This window comes from Sinohyriopsis cumingii, unplaced genomic scaffold (genome assembly GCF_028554795.1).
Source record: "Sinohyriopsis cumingii isolate HCF-2022 unplaced genomic scaffold, ASM2855479v2 utg001908l, whole genome shotgun sequence".
Lineage (NCBI taxonomy): Eukaryota > Metazoa > Mollusca > Bivalvia > Unionida > Unionidae > Sinohyriopsis > Sinohyriopsis cumingii.
Window position 1 is genome coordinate 338,127 of NW_028316080.1, and position 17,050 is coordinate 355,176.

Consider the following 17,050-nt stretch of genomic DNA (forward strand, 5'->3'; position numbering starts at 1 on the left):
ATTCGCGGTGGACGTGGTAAGTGTTTCCACCTTCCTCGTCAGTGTTCGTGGCAGAATCCACTTTGAAAGGAATGACACGCAGTAACGGTACGGAGGTGTGTCCCACCACGTTGTACTCCACCACATCGGAATACACGAACATCAAATTCAGTCCTTGGTTCAGTTCTACCGGGGCACGAAATAACTTGCTAAAAGACTCGTTGTCGTAAACGATGGGTAATTCGTTTTTCTTGATCATGGTCTTTCTCATGTCCATGTCTCCGCCCAACATGTCAAACAATTCAGGACAAAATAAAATGGACAGGATTTTACTCCGTTCAAATTTCATCAAGAAGCGACGAGCTGCTTTGTGGTACTCCATGGTGACATTTTTGTTGACATGCTCCAAAGCTTTCAGAAACACGACATTAAACCTGGAGGTTATGGTGCTGACCAAATGTTGACCACTAAAATAATAGCCTGGGGGAATGAACAAGTGATAGGTGGTGTACTTTTGTGTACGGGTTTTCTTGTCATACTTGACATTGCTATCCATCCACTGTTGCATTTGCTCGTCATGAACTTCCACATCAAAAAAATTTTGATTGGGAAGGACATTGAGGACTTGGGTCGGGTGAATCATTTCTACTAAAGCCACTTCCCAATGGGCTTCGTGATCTAACTGGATGGCTTGAGGTAATTTGGCCGTGTAACAGCACAACGTGTTCTTGGGAAACACCTCCATGGAACTGTCACTGGGTAAGGTTAAGTAAAATTGGTTTTGGTGACTCATAATTCCAGAGTTCTGTGGCTGTCCGAGGGGTTACTGGACGTCAGAGGCGTGTCTCCGTCTAAAATGGGGTTCTGGTTGTGATTGAAGTGGTGACTGGCACTGGCACTGGACACAAGGTTCCCGGGGTTCCCGTTCGAGGTGAATTTCAGGGAGGGATTAGGAAGCAGGTAACCGATGCAACTGCTCAATAAAATGGTCCACAATTGTTTGTCTCCTTGTTGCAAACTCAAATTGGTGATGGCTGCCCCGATGACACAATACACCACGAAGATTTGGCAGAAAAAGACGATTTGCGTTTTAGGCACACGTTCTCCACACCACACCCACAAGGGTTGTTTTTGTAAATCTTGCACAGAAGAACTAGGTGAAGGAGGAGTGGTCGACGTAGCTGCGTCTGGTGTGTGAAAGGGCATGATGGTCACTTCTTTTTATAGTCGATGACTTGCGAAGCGTCGATCCAAGAATCAAAACTGGGTGGATATCCTTTCCAACGTACTTTGACTTCTTTGACACGTCGTTTGCCCACTTTACGGGTTCTGCGTTCGAGAATGCTTTCGATGTCGTACACGTCGTCTTCTTTTTTGGTGACACGTTGTAACTCGGGCAAATAAAACGTTCCTTTGAGCACTTCTCCGTTCATGTCTTCCAATTTATAGACGGCAGGATGACGGCCATGCACTCGTCCAGTGACGCGAAACAGTTCGGTCGTCCAGTTAGGTAAGTAACCTTTGTCGAAAGTGCGTTTGGTTTTGCCAATGCGCACCCAATCTCCTACGGCCAACTCTCCACTTTTCTTGGGGACAGCCCTCGTCGGGGACGTACCAAACAGGTGCTCAAACACCAACACTTCGTTGTCGGGAGTCACGTCTTGCGGGGCACGTCCGATGCTTCGATGGTAAGATTGGTTGTACGCTTGCACCAGGTGCGGTAAGATGTCGATGTACTTCAGAGTGTGGTGATGCGTAAAATATTTCCACATGCGTTCTTTCAAAGTGCGTTGAAAACGTTCCACGATGCTGGCTTTGGTTTCGGGATTCTCGGTGGTAAAAAAATGAATGTCACGTTTCTTTAATTCTTTTTGGAAAGCTTGGTTCAAAAATTCGGTGCCTTTGTCCGTTTGCCATCGAAGAGGGTGACGACCGCTTTGTTTCAACACCCGTTGCAGGGCTCGCACTAACTCGCTGCTCGATTTGGAAGTCAAGGGCACGACCCAGGCAAATTTGGAAAAGACGTCGATGACACAAAACAAATATTTGTAGCCGCGATTGTAGCTGGCCAAATGAGAGACATCGGCTAAATCGGCTTGCCATTGATGATCGATGCCTTCCACTCGGGTGCGACTTCTGGCAAACTTGCGTCGAATGGGTTTGTGTAAAGTGTAGGTAGCTTGTTCTTGTAACCATCGTTGCACTTGAGGTAAACGGAGACTTTTCAGTTGCGTTTTGGCAGCACGATACAATTTTTGAACTCCTGCGTAACCTGCAGGATGGGAGGGATCGTAGTAAATGCTGGCTAAGACTTTTTCCATTTTTTTTGTGTTGGTTGGTGTGTTAATAAGACACCCACTCTTGGAGGATGCTACTCTTTTTCTCTTGGGGTATTTTCTTGGATTGCAATGCTTTGCGTGTGCGGCCAGCAATAGGTGTCGAAGAGGAGAAGGATGTCTGAGCGGGGGATATCGGTTCTTGTTTCACTTCTGTCTTCACTTCTGTCTTCACTTTCTTTTTCTCTTGTGAGGAAGAAGGGGTGGCCATCATCTTTTTAATCCATCCAATTCTGGAGGTAGGTGGTGTTGTTAACTTGCGTACTTTTTCTGGTGGAGTTTGAAACCCTTCCTCTTCTTCTCCTTTTTCTGTCTTGGTCACGGGTACTGGTGGTACTGGTACTGGTACTGGTGATGGTGCTGGACGTTTCATCAAGGTCTTAAAATCTTTCAGAGTGGGTAGAGCTGTTTCGTCTAAAGCTTTCTGGTGAAAGAGTTGCAGTCGTTGCAAGAGTTGACCGTACTTTTGCGATTTTTCTGTTTCGGACAAATCTTGGCGATCCATCAAGGACTGCAATTCGTGTTGTAACTGGGACATCTCGCTCAAATGGGGATTGGGAGGTAATTGCGGGGTGTGTTGTTCTTGCCACCGATGGTATTCCATCCATCGTTTGTAAGGCACTAAAGCTAGTTTTCGTCCTTCCATGGGGTTGTCAGGGGTCAATTCTGAGATCTTGGGACTTCCGAGGCCTTTTTATCTTGCTCCCACCAGTCCTCCCAACATGGTTCCCAAGACTCCTTTCAGTATGGGGCCTAACAAGAGAGGTAAAATACCTCCACGTTGCACTAACATCTTCTTTTTTTGACGAATGGGAATTTTCTTTTGAACCATTTGGCGAAGAGCGTGACGATGTTTGCCTAAACATTGTTTCTGGTGTTTGGACAAAGGGATAGTGCCTTTCAAAACGTTCAAACAACATTCGCACACGGTATCGATGACCTCTTTGGAGGCTGTTTGAATGAGTTTTTTTCGTAGGGGTGGAGAAGCTTTGGACAGGACGGATAACATGCCCCCATGTTTGGCTAAACGTGGTGGCAGTCCTTTCCTTTTCTTTCCTTGGGGTTTTCTGGAGGGTGACATCTTTGAGTCTTCAGGAGCACCAAAACACACTGATACCCGACTTGGTCACAGGCCTTTTTTATACTGGAACGCGTCGCCACTGATTGTCTTTACGTCGTATTAGTTTGAGGACAGGCATGACACGTCGTGCAGGGGTACGTAACGGACTAAATCGAGCCAGTTCTTGCTTGGACAAATCCAGTAAACTTTGTAACATGCCCGATCTTTCTTGAACTTTGATTTTGGGAGAAGGTACTTTGTGAGCAGCAGCCACTGCCACTAAATTGGAAGGTCCTGCCACTGGGGAAGTTCTTTTGGGGGTCATCAACGGAGAAGTTCTTGGTGTGGTCTCCAAGTACTCTTCAGTTCTGGGCGTCATTAACGGAGAAGTGGACAAACGTGAAGCTGCCGGAGACGCAGTCACTGCCGTGGCAGGTCGTGGTTTGCGAGTGTAAGGTTGCGTCCTGGCCGAAGTGCCTCTCTTGCGACTAGTTTTCTGTGGACTTTTCTTTTTCTGGGGGCTTCTTTTCTTTTTCCGGGGTGGTGGTGGTGTCTGGTCAGAGGAGGGTCCTGCCACTGGAGAAGTTCTCCTTGGGGACCTGGTCTTTTTCTTCTTGGGGCTTCGTTGGACTTTTGTCTTGGGTATAACTTTGGGGGCATTAGGATCCCATCTTAAGAGTGAGCGAATGATGACCCCTCCTAGAGTACCGCTCCCTCCAGGTTTCAAAATGATTTGTTTTTTGGTTTGAGTGTCGATGCGGGGATCGGCCAGTTGAACCAAAGCGACTTTGTTTCGATCGAAAAAGCGTTTGGTTTGATGAGGAATCTGAATGATTCCTTGGAGTAATTGACGTGCCGTCACCGTGAACCATCGTAAGACTTCTTTGAGACTAGCTTCTAAGACACGAGCTCGTGTTTGTGGATTTTTTTCTCGACTGATGCCATACAAGGCACGAATCAATTTGACGGGAAGATGCGACTGAAGGGACGTCATTTTCGCACTATGTGAGACAGACGAAAAAGGGTCTGAGGTTTTTATAGATTTTTTTATGGGGAGTGAAATGAAGTCGAGGACGGAGACGTGTACAGGACAGGCCCTCCGTCTTGGCACCAGTGGTGAAACAAGTGGGTACGAAATCGCAAATCCTCGGGAGTCGTAGGTTTCAAATCGACGAGTAAATAGGCGTGTGGCGTTTGAGTGGCATCGTCGTACGCCTGAGTCAGCCAAGGCGTTCCTAACTGTTTGGCTAAGACTTGCACTTGCGATTTATCTCGAGGGCTTTTAAACAAGACCACGTAATGCGCATTGAGACTGATGGTGCGATGGGCTTTACTTTGTTGAAACAAATTTTGGGTGATGTAAACGACACTGGCATTACGGTGATGCCCTTTGCGCGTGAACCACAGTTTAATTTCTTCTTCGTCTTCTCCTAACATGTCGTCGAAAATGACCAAATGGGTTAGACGGGAGTCAGAGACGATGCCGTCGTCTTCTTTAGGAATGCCTTCCACAAACACGATGGAATCGCCTTGACTTTCTCGCAAGAGGCTGTACGCCGATTGCCACTCTTTGTAACACCACACAATTCGTTGAGGGGGTCGATCGATCAAATGATGTTTATGTTCGATCAAACGTTTGACGAATTCGGTTTTGCCTGAACCGCTAGGTCCAGCAATGAGCATGTTAAAGGGATGGCGAAGATACAAAGCCTCCCAACTGGCACGATCTAAGTGTTCGTCGATGACTTTGACAGTAGAGGAAGAGGGAGCAGAGACAGCAGAGGTAGCCATGGTGTGAGAAATGTCACTTGTGACACGAAAAACAAACAAGACAAGAGTTTATATACTTTTTCAGAACACGTTTATTGAATGTTTCAAACATAAATACGAAAGGCAAAAATGCATAAAAGCCAAAGGCTTAAGTACAAGAATAAAAGGCACATGATAACCATGAACGTGGAATAAACACAAGTGTCTGTACAACATGTTTTGGGTAAAGTTCTAACCAGTTCTATAGTAGGGGTAAGGTCACACAATTGTCCTCCCGAAAGGGTCTTTCAGGCCTGTCCACGACAGTCCTGTCCTGGGTGACGGGTTCTTCTGGCACCATCACTAACACAGGTTGAAAAGTAACTTTTTTCCTTGAATAACTCTCGTGCATACTAGGCCACCTCTTGTGTCCAAGCCTCAAAACCCTGGTCTCGGTGATGTCCAACATTTGACTCCTAACCAATCTGGTTTCTTCTTCGTCAACGACATGGTAAGTTACTTCAATGAACAATGAACTATCGATCTTGCCTAGGGTTCCTTTTCATATACAGACCAATACCGATGTGACCGTACGGTAAGGTGAAGTGATTGGGAAGTCGCACTCGCTTCTGGTATACAATTTGATAGACTTTTTCCAAGGGTCGACTGACGATGTGGTGAGTGGGTAAACGTACAATCTTGTTCGGTTGATAGGTGGTCACTTTAAAGTTTCCATCCTCTCCCGATTGCAAGGCTTCTTTCAATACCCCAAAGTTGACCACTCGACTGGTACGATGATTCAGAGTCAGTCCTTTCACTTTGCACGTCGTGTGCACTTCTCCTTGTTTGTCCCGGTATTCGTAGCCGTAATTTTTGGGACCACCACTGACGAAACTTAGAATCTTGTCGTCGGGATGCTCGTCTGTCCAGGCTCCTAAACGGTCTCCTTCGATGTCAGGGTGCTGTTGAATCGGGTGATGGATGTAAATGCAACTGTCCGTGTCAAAGTACAGGACGCGTTCTTCTAACAGTTCTAAAGCTTCGTACAATTTTAAGCGAGCATGAGCTGTCACGTAAGCCGCAATGATGACATTTCCAAAAGGGTCGTCTTGTACAAAGTCCAGATCTTCTTCGTAATTGATCAAGATCAAATCCTCTCGAACGACGTCCACGTGTTTCATGTATTTGGTTTTGTCGTGAATCATCTGGAAGTAGCGGGAAGGTTCTGTCAAATATTCCGTCTTGGGTAAACACGGTCGTTGTGCCATTTTACCCCACAAGCAATTTAACATCACTTTGGCAAACGATCGCCTGCCTTCGTTTTTTTCGATGTGGTCTAAAGAGATGCCTTCTTGTGCGTAGTATTTCTCTTTGAATTGTATTTGGTCTTCGGGAGTGTGACACCAGGAAGGATAGCCGCTGGCTTCTTGTTTCAGTTTCAAAAAGGCATCCACGTAGTCGGCGAAAATGCCTTTCTGAGTAGGGTCACCCTTGTGGTACTGTTGTGTCTTGGGAAAGTGGCAAATTTCGTACACTTCTAACAGTTGGTATCCCATGTCCAGAGCTTTGAACAATTCCACGCTGACCCAGGTTCCCGTCAAGGCACGTTCTTCCTGGCTGTGATGGCAAGGTTGGTCCTGGTTGCACGTTTCGGCACAAGTACGGCACAAGGGAAACATCAGAAAGAAGACAATTCTATTTAAAAGAGGAAAAGAAACAGGAGAAGAAAAGAAGAAAGGAAGAAAATGAGGAAAAAACGGTGAAGAAATTGAAAAAACAGAGAGACTAAATAAGGAGAAAGAAGAAGTGTAAGAACTTTTTAAAGTGTTCTGTGGTGAATTGTGAATTGGATTGTAAAAAATGGATAAAAGAATACATGAATGATATAAGGTAAGTGTCTTTGAGTTTTGATTTTAAAATAAGAAGCTACACTCAAGCACTCATACACAGACACGTACTATAAAGGTAAAATGGATGGGGTTTATTTTTGAGTTATTGGCAAATTGAAATTGTATTTCTTTTCGAGAAATGTGGGTGGCCCTGAAAAGGGCCTTTTTTCTTTATGGTGTAGGAGTGAGTTTAACCAATCAACTTTAACTGCCTTAAGCCTTTGCCACGGCCAAGGCCTACTTCTGATGATTGGGTTGAAATCACTAAGGGTGGTACGACAGGCTTAGTCACAGGGTTGGCGTGTTTAGCTCGGGAAGGTCGTATTCTCTTCGGTCGTGATAAAGAAGTCTGATACATTTGTTTCAGACTTCTTAACTCCGCTAAAATGTCCAACAGTACCGTAGCCGTTTGATTTTCACCCTCTTGTTTCTTTGCTGCTACTTCTTCTTGCTGTTGTTGCTGTTGTTTTTTTCTTACCTCTTCTTGTTGCTGTTGCTGTTGCTGTAGGAGAAAAGCTTGTTCCGCTTCCTTTTGTCGTTGCATAAATTTCTCCAGTTCTTCTTTCTGTCTCTGTCTAAAATTCTCCACTTGCGGTAATGAAGAAGGTAACGAAGGTTCCGGAACAAATTCTTGCGAGGTAAGAAAATCCACAAAATCCCAATGTACCTCTTCTGAAAGTAAGTCCGGGTTCCCTTGGGCAGTCTCCCCTGCTGGTGCACCCCAATGGATCGTTTTCTGAGTTTCCGTCATGTTGAATCACTGTCGCATAGATTGACTGCACACAAGCGCTAACGAATCTATATAGACCACGTGACGTCACAGACTGCTCTCTTCGGATTGGATGCGAGCTGACTGAATTTTGTAACGCGTGTTCGGATTGGTGAATGAATGAATGAATTCAATCCGTTTCAATCCTTCCTGTACCTATAAATAAGCGCAGTTCACTGCATTGATTCACTTGTTCTCGTCGCTTCAAGATGTGGACCGATGTGCAATCTTCTACGCTTGTGTCTTCCATGATGTTTAGGACGGACATGCTCATGTATGTCCGATCCAAGTGGACCATTGTCCACAGGACAAACACCAGCCTGTGGATACGTAGGATCTACGTTGAAAGACAAGGATGCCTGAAAAGAGTGCTGATTTACGGACCAACAGTGAGACGTAGCCTAAGGACAAGAAGAAGACCAATGCGGTACCATTTATGTTAATGAATACATTAACATAAACCCAAAGGCCCTTTTCAGGGCCAGCCATATTTCTCGAAAAGAGATAGCCTTTCCATTGCCTACCCCTTTTTTAAATTTAAATTTAAATTTAAATTTAAAAAAAAAAAATCCCAAAAGCCCGAACTCTATTCCCCATGTTAATTTCCCCTTGTCGCTAGACAGACCCACACTATAGTTCCATGTTAAATTCTCCTTGTCGCTAGAGTGACCCACGATTTATTCCCATGTTAATTTCCCTTGTCGCTAATCTGACCCACGATTTTTCGCCATGTTAAATTTCCATTGTCGCTAATCTGACCCAGGGGTCTCTGTAATGCTAATTCCCATTGTCGCTAATCTATCCCCATTTACTACTTCTGCTTATGTTGTGCGTTGTACATAGGTATTTCATTCAGATTATAAATATGATGCCTATTTTAAGTTGTCGCACATGGCGTTGTTAGCTCAACTGACGCTTGTAGTCATTATTAATTTGCAACCCTAGACGAGTACATAGCTTGCCAAACGAAATAATGGAAGTAACAAAAAAAAGCTTCAAATTAAAGACTTCTGTAATAATTTATATGTGCTATTGTAACTGTAATTGACATCGACCGTACATCGACAGACCTTCATTTTCAGATACAACCAACCCAAGCTTCGATGTTTCCGTAATTTGTTTTTAAAAAAATATTACTTTCTTTAATACCATGATCCTGGTTTTAAGCTAGATCAATAAAAATATTATCATACAACTTACTACAACCGAGACTAAAGTTTTATTTAATTTGTTGTTTTAATGAGGAAATCATCTGGTCACATGGCCATATTTTCCTAGAATAATATGATTGCAGTGTATAAGGTATCATCTATTTTAAACATTTAATAGCAGCATATATATATATATATATATATATATATATATATATATATATATATATATATATATATATATATATATATATATATATATATATATATATATGTTTTTAGCTCCTTCCTACATTGACAAATATACCGGACTAACTATTAACTGTTTTAAACACATTTTTACAGTATCTTGAAAACTGATTTGGATCAACCATTGGTCCAAATTCCCATTGTACATTTAAAACCGACGTCAACTTTTTATTCCAACGTACACAAATTAATGAGTGGTTCCACTGTACGGCAGTATTCATATTCGCAGTAAACCTACACTACATCGAGCCTCATATACATATTTCCTCATGCAGTGTGAAAGTGTATTTTAACAATTACCGGATCGCTGCTGACCCCACCCGCCCACGCGGGCAATTCATTTCTTAATGGTACGGCGTACCTGATAGCACCGGAGTGCTTTACCACTTAAAATATTAATGTACTTTCGCAACAGTAGTGTTAAGGTCATATTCTTGATGTGTTCAAAATCAATATATCTTCGCTTCATTACTGAATTATCATCATCACACAACTGGAATGCTGTCAATATGATACAGTGATAATGGACGGTGGTCATAAATGTTAACCAGTAAAATCTGACTGTCCATGGATAGGGAGAACAGCCTTAAAATTTGTCTGCATGTGAATTTGGTGTAAAGTTGAACCTGTTCTGATAAACACCTCTGTATAAATAAACCTGGTCTTCAAAGACCTTATTTATATTAAAAAAAACTCCCTCATGGGCCTAGTTTGCGGTGCACAGACCGAAACACTGTAACATATTGAAAACGCACTTCAGTTATATGGTATATACCATAGTGTATCTTTGGTTGTAATCATGGGCGCCCGCAAGGTCGGTCCTAGGATGAGCGGGTCCCAAGACAGCAAGCAATAAGCGCGGGGCACAAAGCAACAAACAAAAAAATTATATAACTGAGAAGCGCGGGGCCCAAGGTCGTTGCCTTGTTCGCCTTGACCTTGGGGCGGGCCTATGCGCCTGCACACAGTGCAAGGGGTTGGTGATGGGGGCACATCCGTAAAAATGTAATAGTTGACCGTTGCATGTTTTTTTGCCAACATACACACCGAAAATAAATCTGCGGGCGCATCTGGTTTTAATAATATCCACAACACTTGTCACTTTTTTAATACTTTCTGCACTGTTTACTCAATCATGCTTTGAAAATACACATTACGTTACTAATGTTTTTTGCACATATTGAATTGAATTGATTGACATGAAATAATAACGGGGTGAATAATACGATCATTTACGAGGTTAGCCGAATGGCAGTGAAAGCAAACCAGGAAGGTTGAAAGGAGGTGGAACGATTCCAAAGTCTAATATCGCGTGTTGCTGGACATGAAAATTATCGTAAACTATTAACATTTGCATAGCAGTGTTTTAATTTTGTTAGCGATAAGCAGAGAACAGTTATGAACAACCTTTAAAATATTTGATGTAAGTTCCTAAATAGCAGAGTGTCTGAGAACCAGGAGCAAGTATTCACTTTCAGTTTAATGAGCCCTCCCCCCCCCCCCAATTAATAGTGGCCAAGATGGTCAAAGGGGGCAAGGGGGCAGGGACCAGTTTTTATGTACAAATTTAATGCCGCAATCAGCGACCTAGTATAAAAAAATCATAAAAATCAAATGCACAAGTGAGGTCAAAATGGTCCATATTTTTGGATACCTATATTAAAACAAAGTATAAGAATATTATCCACTTGACCAAAGGAGTCAATAGCAGTTCATAGCAGAAGAAGATAATGCACTCCAACCTCAAATTTATACCTACAATGTTTATGTTTGAAGGTCTTTTTTGACACCATCTGATGCTCACAGTGCAAACACATGCCCTTTTTCTAGATGACATTTCTGCAAAACAGTGTGTACTAAACAGGCTGATGCAATTGAAAATAGTTGTCATCCAAGCCGTTTTTTAGATATTTTACTTCCGCCAGAACAATTAGTTTACTGATGTTGGAGGCTAACTCTTCTTCCTAGCCGACTACTGGTATTTCACTGTCAACATACTGCAGAGTGGCTATGGAAGGTGTACATGCCTGACATCAATTTCAAGGAAAACTCAAGCCTGAAACACCTAGTTCATAAATATATCCATATCTTTAAATAGTAAACAGTAATAGCTGAAAAAGTCACACGATATCCTTAAGTTAATACATTTGTCAGGGGCCAATTTACGAAACTGTACCCTGCCACCTTAAGAATTTAGCTTAAAATGGTTTATGTCAAAAGTTGTGGACATATCACATATTTAGACATTATCTAGTACATGGCATAAATGAAAACTTTTTGTGCGCAAAACTAAAAATGGTATTACGCTTTTGGAAAAGTTACTAATTTGCTGCAATAAGCACTGCATTATTTACATTGTGCGTTATGACTGACTGCATTTCTTGAAAGATTTCAAATTGTTTGCAACCTACGATGCTTTTGGTCTTTGTTTATCACCATATCATCAGGACAGAACCAAAATTCTTTACAATGTTTCATGAATATCAAGAAGAGATTTGGAAGTTATAAATTTTAGGAGTGAATGACAGAAATGCTATGTTAGTTGTCAGTGACAGAAGTGAAAAGTTTCTATAAACTCTTCTAGCAAACTTAAAGAAACCAGATTTATGTAAATCATGTGCTTTAGAAGTACTTTTAGACTGATAGAAAACAAACAGTTCCTAACCTTTCATTATCATTCTCGAGATGCTAATATCAGTATCAGTGTTGTGTTTGTGAGTGTGTGTGTGTGTGGGGGGGGTGTAATCAGAACACAACAGTCTAGTTAATCTGGAGAGATCAAAATGTAATCAATTAACATTAGACCATGCTGGAATATCGATATACTGATGTGTAGGACCCTGATAAATGTACAAAGTGACATATCAGATAAATTCATTGATATCTAACCACTGAAATTGACCATACATATATATTTACTAATACAATTTAACAGAGAAATTTCCTGTCAGACACCAATTCACTTACAACTGACTTTAGTGGCTTCTGGAGTTGAAAAAGTCACAGTAAATAATAAGATACGGTATAGAACAAATATTTACAGTGAAGAATTTAGTTCAAGGTAAAAAGTATTTTACCTGCTTGGCTTTTAATAAGCACGTACCATATAACAACTGTGGAAGCTAAATCTATCAGTCAGAGTCACTCTCTTGTGCACTTAGATCAGAATGAATATCTGGGTGAGATTGAAGCTATTGCTTCTCTCAGCATGACTAACTGATTAATCCTAATCTTTTACCATGCAAGCTGAGGCCTATAAAAGGAAAAGAAACAAGTGATATTGATGTACTTTTGACATTCAGTGAAAACATAAGAATTACAGAGGAGAAAATGTATGTCTATTTTAAATGCATGAAACTGCCACTTAATTTTAAGCCTTTCCCCCTTTGTTAACTGAACTTAGAAATTTCAAGATATATGCATAACACTGAAACATTTCCTATTATCACCCAAGGGTGAGATATGAATCTCTTATGTCAACTTCAGAGTGGGGTCATGAGGGTAGAAACTATGTCGGTGTGCTAAAACTTTCATTCTTCTCACCAAAATATAGCAAGCAATATGCTATATGCAGCACTATTTCTAAGACCTTGCCACTGGTGACATCCAACATTCACAACAGTATGTTTATGTATGATTCCTCTGAATTCTATCTGCTCCTGTGGAGTTCAATTACCTTTTAAGAATACATGTTAACATGCTATGCAATTGTTTCTGTGTGTCTGTACTGAAATGTGAATAATATTCATAACAATAGGGGTGAAAACCTTGACAGCTACAGAAAGAGCAAGACAATACATTATGGTCACCATGATGTTCCCATATTTAGTAAGTTAAGTCCAAAATATGCAACTTTGTCATGATGTAAGCAGTTCTCGCATTGAGGTACAAAACACAGTTACCTCCCTCTCCATAGAGCATTACATACAACCCAAAGTGAAGAAAATATAATGAAGCTAATGCATAAAAATTATTTAAATACACACAAAGAAACAGAAATGTATAATATATATGGCTGACTGTACCATACAAAAATTGTCAATTTTCCTTAAAGGGGCAGGGGCCTGTTTTTATGTACAAATTTAATACCGCAATCATAGTTAAAAAAATCAAATACACAAGTGAGGTAAAACAAAGTCCATATTTTTAGATACCTATATTAAAACAAAGCACAAGAATATTATCCACTTGACCAGAGAAGTCAATGGCAACTCACTTCGGAGACAAATAGCACAGAAATAATTTAAATTAATAAATAGTTATATCTGTTAATACTACCCCTTACCCTTAAATTTTAACAGAAGATGTGAAAATATTCAGTTATCTAGCTTTTCCACCATCTGCAGTTACCACTCTTTGTGAACATCTTGCAATTGTGTTATGGAAAAAGCCTATTGCTTTGGTGTTCATATGTCAAGGTCACATTGATAGAATTTTTTTCTAAAAGGCAAAATAATAATCTACATCATGTAGCAGAACGACTTTAGTCTTTCTGGTGGATTGCATTTTGGGTAACCTCGTGGTCTTTTCAGAACCCTGATAATTTTTTATTGAAAGGTCAAAAGTTAAATGCACTGTGGCTAAAATAAGAAAAATGATTTCTGCACATAGTTTATGTTATTAACTTTGTTCTTTAACCACAGTATCTGGATGACTTACATGTTGTGTACACAATAAACCTCTTGATTTTGGGGTGAGAAGGTCAGTGGTCATGGTCACTAAGTTTAAGTGTAAGTTTAGCACAATTTTTTCAGTTTAGCATCATTTTGCAAAACATTATAAACTATATATAGCAGCCTGTACATTTGGTGGAGGAAGAACCTGTGAAGACACCCCCCTCTCCAAAAAAACCTCAAACCCACAGGAAGCTACTGGCAAACTTTCTCACATACCCATGTTAGTCAAGTTGAGACTTGAAACTATGCACAGAGCTGAAATGTAAATGATCTGCAAAGGTGTCTTTGATCACGCAAAAACCCTTGGCTCTTCACTGAAATAAGAAAAATGTTTTTATGTAATAACTTTAGTTCTATACCACATGCCTAAGTTTGTGGATAGCTTGTACTTGAAGCATGGCTTATTTATGTTTAGGTCAAAGGTCATTGTGTCTAAAACAAAAATTGGCCTTGCATAATAACTTTTGCACTTGAATAATTTCCTTAAGGGTGGACAAATCTCTAATACGGGTTGTAGTATTGGTCTTGGATTGTATTTTGTATTAAACATAGTCATAAAATAAGTGTCCATAAACTTAAGAGTTCACTTAAAATAACCGATAAAGTTTTATAACACCTGTAAATGACTTTGGTCACTTGTAAGTAAAATATAGTGGAAGAAGGGTATAAAATTGTTTTTACTTGTAATATACTATATATACTAAAATTTCACCTCATTAAATATGCAAAGTATAAATTGTAAATGTCAAGTCAGAATAAATGATTTTCATAAGGAAAAATAACCATGTCCTGAACGGTGGATATGGCTATTTCAATGGACAATAAAGTCGTATAAAACCGTGTTGTAGTCTGTCTCAGTGATGACTGTTTCAGTGGACAATACAGTTGTATAAAACCGTGTTGTATTCTGTCCCTACAGTGGCTGTTTTTAATGGACAGTAAAGTTGTATAAAACCGTGTTGTATTCTGTCTCAGTGATGGCTGTTTTTATGGACAATAAAATTGTATATAACCGTGTTATGGTCTGTCTCTATGATCGCTGTTTCAGTGGACAATACAGTTGTATAAAACTGTGTTTTAGTTTTTCTCAATGATGGCTGTTTCAGTGGACAATACAGTTGTATAAAACTGTGTTGTAGTCTGTCTCAAGAATGACTGTTTTAACGGACATTAAAGTTGTATAAAACCATGTTGTAGGCTGTCTCAGTGATGGCCGTTTCAATGGACTGTAAAGTTGTATAAAACCGTGTTGTAGTCTGTCTCTACGATGTCTGTTTCAGTGAACAATAAAGTTGTATAAAGCCGTGTTATAGTCCGTCTCTGGGATGGCTGTTTCAGTGGACAATACAGTTGTATAAACCCGTGTTGTAGTCTGTCTCAAGGATGGCTGTTTTAATGGACAATAAAGTCGTATAAAACCGTTTTGTAGTCTGTCTCAATGATAGCTGTTTCAATGGACAATACAGTTGTATAAAACCATGTTGTAGTCCGTCTCTGCGATGGCTGTTTCAGTGGACAATACAGTTGTATAAAACTGTTGTAGTTTTTCTCAATGATGGCTGTTTCAGTGGATAATACAGTTGTATAAAACTGTGTTGTAGTCTGTCTCAAGGATGGCTATTTTAACGGACAATAAAGTTGTATAAAACCATGTTGTAGGCTGTCTCAATGATGGCTGTTTCAATGGACTGTAAAGTTGTATAAAACCGTGTTGTAGTCTGTCTCTACGATGACTATTTCAGTGGACAAACTTTTTTTATAAAACCGTGTTGAAGTCTGTCTCTACGATGGCTCTTTCAGTGGACAATAAATTTGTATAAAACCGTGTTGTAGCCTGTCTCTACAATGGCTCTTTCAATGGACAATACATTTGTATAAAACCGTGTTGTAGTCTGTCTCTACAATGGCTCTTTCAATGGACAATACATTTGTATAAAACCGTGTTGTAGTCTGTCTCTACAATGGCTCTTTCAAAGCATATAATGCTGTAAAAGTTTATATTTTATATTGAAATTAATAAATCTCTGATGCAAGAGCCCGCGATAATGATGTGTTGAATGTCCTGTATAAACAAGAAACGGGTAGGGGTATTTTTACTGAAATGAATAATGATGGGGAAAATTGCCATGATTATAAAACCAAATTCTCCCCCACCACTCCTTCATAATTAAGCTTCAATCACAGATTTTTCACATTTTATTTTCCGAGAAACAAGTAACACATCACATCATCAGAGTTATAGTTTTGTTGAATAGCAATCTAAGAACCAATTATTGGATGCTTGCACTAAATGATATTCCCATGATCGTTTCTCTCACATCTCCTACTTCTCTGTACCATAACATGTATCAGCTAGTTCACTTATCATACCTATGTACCCATACCCATCCATAAATCTATTCCCAGTATCTTTTATTGTACCATTTGATATTTTATCTACAGATTTAACTGCAATGAAAATTTGTACAATAATAAATAACATGTGCCCTTAATTAATAAAGTTAAAACTAATGACTTGAAAAAAGAGAACATGTCTTGGAAGTGACAGATAACAATGAAAACCTGCCATTACAGGAGTATTTACATTACCTTGCAGACTGGTGTTCAAACAGAAGTTATTAATGTGTAAATCGGAACTACATACAGATATCACATGCAAAAATATTGGGTTACAGATGATACTATTAATAATAATAATATTAATGATTCGAAAGATCATTTTATGAGACAAAGAAATTAATAAAATATATTTGAGATAAATGTTCACAGTTAGGAATTAAGAATATGTAGTGAATGGATGATAGAACATGAGTTGTTTCAAATAATTGACACCATTCCACTTTACTATCATGGTAACACGTTTATCGTTCTATCCACTATTGTCAGCTCACCTGGCCACAAGGCCATGTGGGACCATGGTGTGTCTCTGTTTTATGCATAATTTGTCGTATGTAATGTCATTCTGCAGTTTCAAGTGACCACTTGGGTAGATTACATCTGATTGGCTGAGCTTGTTATCACACTGAAAGTCATATTTTTTTAATATGATTTTGACAAAACTTCAAAATACATGCTTATTTTATGAAGGGCTTTGAGAAGTTTGATAATAATGAAATACATGAATAATAATGAGTTGATATAACATCTGATTAGTGTACTTGTTGTAGCGTATGTGATTATGATCTAAAAAAA